We start from the raw sequence: 8059 nt of genomic DNA, 5'->3' as shown, positions 1-8059 counted from the left end.
CTACCGTTTTGTAGTCAAGTGGAACACACACCACAAGCCTCTTAATGAGGGGCTCGATGAATTACAATATGTGTAGCAACTCCATCTACTACGTGTATCCGAAATGTGACTTTTGTATCGGAACTGGGAATCAGGTACGGAACAGTGCAAGTTACTGGAGAGAGAGAAATACAAGGGCTGGGGATGTATGAATCTTTTTTTTAAAGTTTGGGATACATTGAAGGCGGCTTGTATGATTCGCGCGGGGGGGTAATTTAAAATATTTCTTTTTAAAGTTAACTTACCTTCGGCGCCCGTTCCAGCATCGTCTCTGCTCCTCTCCTGCCCTCCTGCCACCAGCAGGAACCCTCAGCTCCCCTAAGCCAATCACAATGCTGCAATGTGATAGGTCGGGACGCCGACCAGCCAGGCTCCCATGGGGAGGCCGTTTTCTCCATGTAGGCTGCATGCAGCCTACATGGAGAAAAGGCAGAGTGCGCATTGTGGTTTGTGCATTGTGGTTTGGTCGGACCTGAGGCCGACCAAACTGTCAGCGCCCTCCAGCAGTGGGCAAGCCACTCCTCCCAGACCCGCCCACAAACCAAACACTTCTGCTTTCTTACAGTGAGAGAAGCAGAAATATAAAACGGTTGTTTTACCATTTTATGTTTCTGCTTCTCGCTCTGCGAGAAAGCAATGGGGCGACGCTCCTCCGCCCTAGTGGAGGAGCTGCCCCTGCATGTAGATACGGACTGGATGACACAGCAGGGAATTTCTGCACCCAACAGCAGAACACAAAGGCAACAGGCTCAGCAGAAGATGATACGAGGTCTCCTGAAGAATATGATGTGGGACGGAGCACAACTGAGCTGTGTCAAAGAGGACGGGGCAGGGGATGAGAGGATAAGGCGGTGATTAGATTGGGACCGCGTTTGAGATACATAAACTGCCATTAGTGTTGAAATGCCAGTTACCTATGGATACTCCGTAAACCTTGCATTGTAACAATAACAAATGAAAATTGTTAAAACAGAAAATAATAATTACCTGTGAAAATAAAAAGATGTAAAACAAGAATTATGTCTTTTGTTGATTTAATCGTACAGAGTAAATACCAGGTACAATATAAACTGCGCCCTCTGGATTAATATCATCAGGTCAATCCTGCTGATACTTATTGGGGGGGAAATGCCTGATCAAAACATGGACATGCAGCTCTTTCTGCATAAGCACCAACATCCGCATGTTATTCCCCAGTTAAGGGAAGAAACTCCTGATACTGTTATTTATCAGGTGCAATAAATATCGCACCATGTTCCAGGTAATGAGGGCTTAGATGTTTTCCAAGACTGATTGTATGTTGTTTCTCATGTAATTTATACGGGCCAACATATTCCACGGGAGCCCTTGCTGTTGTGACATGTTTACTTTGACTGACACTCTTTCTCCTTCCTTCTTAATGGCTTCCAGCTTGCCTGGTTCTTTGATTTGTATTTTGCATCAGTTTGCTGTCTGACATCCAGCATGCCTTGTGTATTATTCAAAATCTGGAGAAAGGTTACTAATTGCCTACTATGCTTACCGCTGAACACATCATTACAAAAAAAAGCCATACAACACACAGCTAACTCCACTTCTGAAAGAAAATCACTTTTTTTTTGTTTTGTTAAAATGTTTTGTTGTACGCCCAGCAGAGAAAACCACATCGGGCACCTCGCCAATCAATGACTGACGTTCATAATCAAACTGTTTACAGTGAATAATGCTGCATGGGATGTGGAGAGTGCACACCAGAGCTGTCATAACATTTCCCCACAGCGGACCCGATGTGTGCAAAGTGTTTTAAGATGAGGAACGGCCCTTGAGTGTAATCACACATTCAGAGTAAATCATAAAACGAATGTGGCTGTCACATGGTTCTGTGATTTATATCCTCCTGTTGCCAAGAACACATAATCCATATCTCTTCTGCCAGGATTCCCTCTGGGCATACCTTGGCCTATAGAGCAGCCATTTTGAATAATGGATGTAAATGAACATAATGAAATTCAAATGGAGACGGGGGGTTCGGACCTTAATGCGTAACGCATACAATTTTGTTTACTAACAGCTTCTAAAAACGCTGCGAGAGTGTTTGGGCTTTTAATGAGGGTGTAACTGTTGCCATACTGGTGATGTCAATGGGTTGTGGTGCTAATGCTTTGGAACCTCATGCCCAGTTCTTTCAGTAATCACTGACAAATTATGGAAGTGGGATTGGGTGTCAAGTCTACTCAGAACAGCTGTTTTTGCTGTGTGCGAAAATATGTGCAAATTGGTGACCTATCCATTATACAAAGTAGGTCATTTTTAGTCCTCATAACTCGCTGCTTTCTCATATTTGCTGCTAGTTCTTCTACTGTTTCTTTTCGTAAGGGGTGCGAGTGGAACCAGCAAATGCCGTCCATGCTTCTGATATGATGCAAATGAGAATAATGAACAACTGTCAATTTTCTTTTTTGGAATTTACCCCCAGATGCATCAAGAACCCATTTTCCTATTCCTTAATAGCGAAAAATAACGATTTGCTATTAACCGCATGCGTGCGGGCGGAATTCCACTCGCACGCTGAGATTTCCGAAAGCGCATGTTACGTGATGAGCTGGGCTCGTCATCAGCGTGAGAGGAGGCTACCTGATGACGAGCCCAGCTCGTCATCAGCGTGGAAGGGGTTAAGGAATAGCAAAATGCAATGCATGAAGAAATCACTAAAAAAATAGCGATTTCTTCAAATTCCTTAATTGCGACTCGCAAATGATGCATCCCAAATGCAAAAATAACAGTCGTCAAAGGGGCAGATTCTGAGAATCTGCCCCTTTGTGAGTGGATTTTACATTGATGCATCTATGCCTTAGTCATTTAACACTATATATTTGGTGGTTCCCACGTTTTTAAACACTACGAGCGCCAGCCCAAAAAGGGATCAATGCACTGATATACTGCATCAGGTACACCCAGAATATGAGTGAGTACCTGGAATCTTTAGTGGGGTTATAGAAAATGGGAGTGAACAGCACAAGATTAGATTGGCCGGGCAAGCTAACAGATGCCAGATTAAAAGAAAGAACAACATTCTTTTTTCCCTGGTAATCCCAATGGGGATGGTAATACAAGCTACTAGCCCTGTTAGGGTTACAAGGTTCATGGGACATCACAGCTCAGGAGTTTCTCACCCAGACACTTCGTCCAAGCAGGTGACATTTTCGGGTGAAATTCTGTCTAGAAATGTTGAAACATTTGCAGGAATCGATTTAGGAACACCAGTTCCTACATGTTATTCCCTAGTGTCTTGTATTCAGGCGAATTGTCCGACCCTGGAAATGTTGATGTCCGTGGTAACTAGCTGAAACGAAAAGAAAAGGAAAGAAAACCAGGCCTCGAACCTATTTTACAATCTCTCCAAACCGACATTCAGGATAAAAAATTCCAGCCAGTATGTAAGCTACAGCCAGGGGTATACTAATCATTCAAAAAGGCTATTGAGTTACTTTATTTTTTAGGTGCAGGTCACTGATGACAATCTACATATGGCAGCTCCCAATCTCAAGCATTTTTTGTGTTTTTTTACAAGGTAATAGGTGAGCTTTCTAAAGTAAATTAAGGGCCTGATTTATGTATAGGCAGAAAGGGTATTCTGTTGCAACAGCGACAGAATACATTTTCCTCCAACCTGAAGGTCCGCCTGCCTGATTTACAAACGGGCGTACTTTCATTATGTCGACGGAGTATGTGTCTGCCTTCATGATTTAGAGTGGGTGAACACATGGATAGTTTCCATTCTTCACCAATGCCAGGTAAATCCTGGTGGTAAAGAACAATGAAAATTGCAAAAATGCCCCCCTTGTCACAGGAGAAAACCACCATGGCGAAGTGGGCATTTTTTTTCTTTTACTTTGCAAACCAAAATCACAATTTGTGTCTTTATTTTGGAAAATTTAAAAAACATTGTATGTTTGCCGTGTGGCTCCCGCATGCTGACGGAGCTGTTCGTCAACTTACAATGCATTGACAAGAACCACAATGACCGTGGTTCCTGCCAATGCTAAAGATGACAACAGGGCCGGCGTACATCTCTGAATTTGGCAGATGGACACTCCATCAAGACAACGGAATACTTTACTCCATTGCCCTGACAGGGTAAAACCCTATCTGCCAAACTCTAAATTGGTCCGTAAGTTTGGTGCACATCAGTTTCACAAACATTTATTGAAAAGCAAGAGCCCAAATACTCCACTGCTGCAGTTCACTACCATCCTTTAAATACCGATTGGCATTGCTAGAAACCTTGGAAGGACAAAAGAGTATGATGAAAGAAGAGAAAGAAAGTGACAACGGATATGCAAGGTAAAAGTGTAACGTTCATCTCAAATAATAGAGAAAGGCATGAGAAAAATGGTGGAACATCAATTAGGTGCATCTTCCAAAAGATTTCCAGGAGTTCATTTCAAATGATTGCAACATGAATGAAAAAAATATTAGAACATTGGAATGTTGGGAGCTCCATTGAAAACAATGAAGTAGCTAAGGGCTTATAATGGCTGGTATAAGCCTGGAGCTCCAACATTCCAATGTTCCTTTGTTCACAGCTCTGGCTGCGAACAAAGGCTTCAGTAGCCTGAGGGGATTCCAATCCCCTCACGCTCCCATAAGGCTTTGTTCTTTTTTGTTAGAACATTCTGCCCTCTAGTGGCAGAATGTTCTAATAGCCTTATAGCCCTTCGTAGCTGGGCTATACCGGCTATTAAAGTCCCTCTCCCTTGTAACGCTGGAGAGGGCCTTTAATAGCTGGTATAGCCCTCTACGGCGGGCACTATAAGGCTATAATATTTGCTTTGAAGACGACCTTCAGTTGTAGAGTGGTGGCCAGAATATCATCAGTGTTAGAAAACCTTTGTTCAAGGACAAACTTTTTTTTTTGAAGACAGAAAAGAGTTTGAGTATTCTGGATGGTTTCATCAATGCTTGTATTGCCAACTTGCTGTCAATTCATGTCCGGGGCATTAGGTATCTTGCATTACCCACTGTTCATCTGACTGGATTACACTGAAGAAAATACTGTACTTTTGATTTAAAGAGCAATGGTTTTATTGTTTGTCTAAACTCCAATTCTTTCACACTCATGTGGTTTGCGACAGAAAGGTTCTTTTGTGTACGCAGGCGTGGGGTGACTATCTCTCTCCAACCCACCAAGTCACAACCACTTTGAACTGTTTGAGATCTGGGACTGAAAGGGAAAAGCACGACATGGAGTGGAAATTAGTTCTACCTAGATGCATTTAGAACATGCATTAAGAAAGTAAATGGATTTGACATTTGTGTGGTATATAGGACTGACGTGTGCACGCAGCGCAAATATCAAACCTATTAGATTTACCATTACTTGTCGACTCACCCACTAAACACTAAACATAAAGGAGCATCATGGGAGGTAAAGATCTCTTTCAACCTACTCAAGTGCCATTTAATAAGAGCAGAACTGCCTGATGGACCCCACGGATGTTCCCACTAAAGCAAAGATTTGCGTGAATGGGAACAAAGCTGAATTCCAATCCATCTTTTATTTCTACAGTTTAAGCCATTCTAGGTTTAAAAACATATCCATAATTTAAGTTTGTCACTCAATCTCTTGCTAACAGGAAGGCAATACTATAGCACTACAGCCTGCCACCAAGGGTCTTATAAGTCATAAAATGCCCTACCCAGAACTTACACACCCTGAGCTGTTGGCGAGGGCCCATGAGAGTGAGTTTGTATAATGACTGGTATAGCTCCAGCCTTAAAGATTATAAGGATACTATAGACACTCAACCAACTGAAAGTAGGGTGATCAAATTTTAAATGGGAGGGACAGAAGAAGTCTTGGAAACATGGGCTAAATGACTTTTGCCAATCATCCGAATTATTTTGTAAATTAAGTAAATGCATAATAAACGTATTCAAAAAATAAAAATTAAAAATCATTCAAATTCTTTCTCACTACACTGTCTTCAGCAGATGTTTGAATGTACCATTGACTGTGTTGTCAGCGAGTAATTGGCCCTCATTGGCGTTAAAGGCAAAGCAGCATTAATGCTATTTTTATATAAATATTACAGCTCTCTCAAAGCTGATTTTTCTGTCCCCCTAAGGAAGTCAGTTGAACCATCATCAGTGATTGTACTTTCAGGACCATGATTGGTAGCTCTACTGTCAACATGCCAGTGAATGTGTTAAATGATTTAATTGTCTTTGCTCTAAGGAAGAGCTTGTGTGTTTATCTATAACAAAGATTAATGGAAAAAAGGTAATATCATCTGCTACAGTTTAATCCTCATTTAACTGACAGCCACAGATACAAAAAGTCAATTGACAAGTGAAAACAAAATTATCATCATGAGCTGAGTCTGAATTAGGCATCTTAAGTGAAAGCATTTTCATTAGTGTACATGGATCAAAATCACTATATAATGAAAGACTGCACATTTATTTCAAGAAATCATGAAGAGACAAGACACGATCTGGTCATGGGGATTAGCTAGGCACAATTCATTTTGAGTTGTCTAAAACAACAAGCAATGGCGAATCTTTTAGGTCTGCGTTTTGAAATCTACTGGCTTTGCCACTTGATTTTGTTTTGTCATAGATGCCAGTTATAAATCTCTCCATATCTGCATTGGTCATCTTTGAACGTCATTTGTAAAAATAAAATAAATTGCATTCAAAGATGGCCTCAGTCGATGTTTGCATATCCACAGTGGTCATCTTTAAAAGCATTTTGGGACAGATGTACAAAACAATTTAGCAGTTGCAAACCCTCTGATTTTGCGAATCAGAGGGTATGTGACCACTAAAAATTATTTAGCATGTACTAAATTCATTTTAGGAGTCAGTAAAGTTTTTTCAGCTCCTAAATATCTTTAGAAATGGATACCAAATTGCAATTTGAAAGGGCTTGGGTTGTGTTTTCCTTCCAAATTGTGATTCCGTACAATAGGTATGAATGGACTTCTCACAAACCACCGATCAGTTACCAACTCTCAAGTTGGGATGGTAACACATTTGCAAAGGGGAAGCAGCCCCGTGTGGAACCCTTCTCCTTTGAGAATTGCACTCACCACTTCGGGGTGATGACCACTGCTAGAGCTCACTAAAGTCTTCCAAAGTTGTTTCCTTTAAAGAAATGGGGCAACATTTTTTTAAAAAATCTGTTTGGAAAAGCAATTGCAGGGAGGGTGGTCTGCTGAACCACTCACTCTTGCAGCCCACCAGCCCTGGGAGTAGCTAATCATGGTGGATTGCAAAGAGCTTTCTGCTTAATTAATATTCATTTGGCAGGTGGGGCACTACTAGGTAGTTTGACCCACTATGATTCCCTATTTTGTGACCTAACCTATAAATACATGAGTCAATTTGCAAAATAATTAATGGTCCCAAAGTCAGTGTGCAATTTGTAACCACTTTTTGCAACTAGATTTTTGGAGCATCTGGTTCATTTTTTAAATTTTACAAATCCTATTCAAAGATGGCCACTGTGGATGTGTTTGCACCTGCAGCGGCCAACTCTGAATGCATGTTTTTATTTTTACAAATCCCTTCCAAAGATGACCACTGTGGATGTGAACACATGCATCAGCCTTCATTGAATGGAATTTGTAAAAGGCAAAAAAAGACATTTAAAAGTGTCCCAATATTCCTGTGTATGCGCATGCATGGCGGGCTATCTTGAAATCGTAAAAATAACATTTTAAGGTGGCCGATCACCATGGGGTGTTGAAAAATTTGCAAGGAGCCTGGGAAGCAAGAGAAGGCTGTCCCAATAGAAGGAAGAGAAGGAGTGGTTAAATAAGAGAAGGATGAGGATAGAAAAAAATGGGTCTGGGGAAGTAGAGAGAGAGAACGAGGGAGACATAGTATCCACTCACATGTAAAGCAATGCAAGGACTGATGTCAAGAGTGGAAAATACTTCAACCTATCAAAACATGGAGACCAAAATGCTTCTGGTTTAGACAAACACAAGGAGAGGGAGAAAAGCCATCAAGTCAGGAGCACGGAAGTGAGTTA

The sequence above is a fragment of the Lissotriton helveticus genome, chromosome 5_1, assembly GCF_964261635.1.
Source record: "Lissotriton helveticus chromosome 5_1, aLisHel1.1, whole genome shotgun sequence".
Lineage (NCBI taxonomy): Eukaryota > Metazoa > Chordata > Amphibia > Caudata > Salamandridae > Lissotriton > Lissotriton helveticus.
This window is presented reverse-complemented; position numbering follows the sequence as displayed.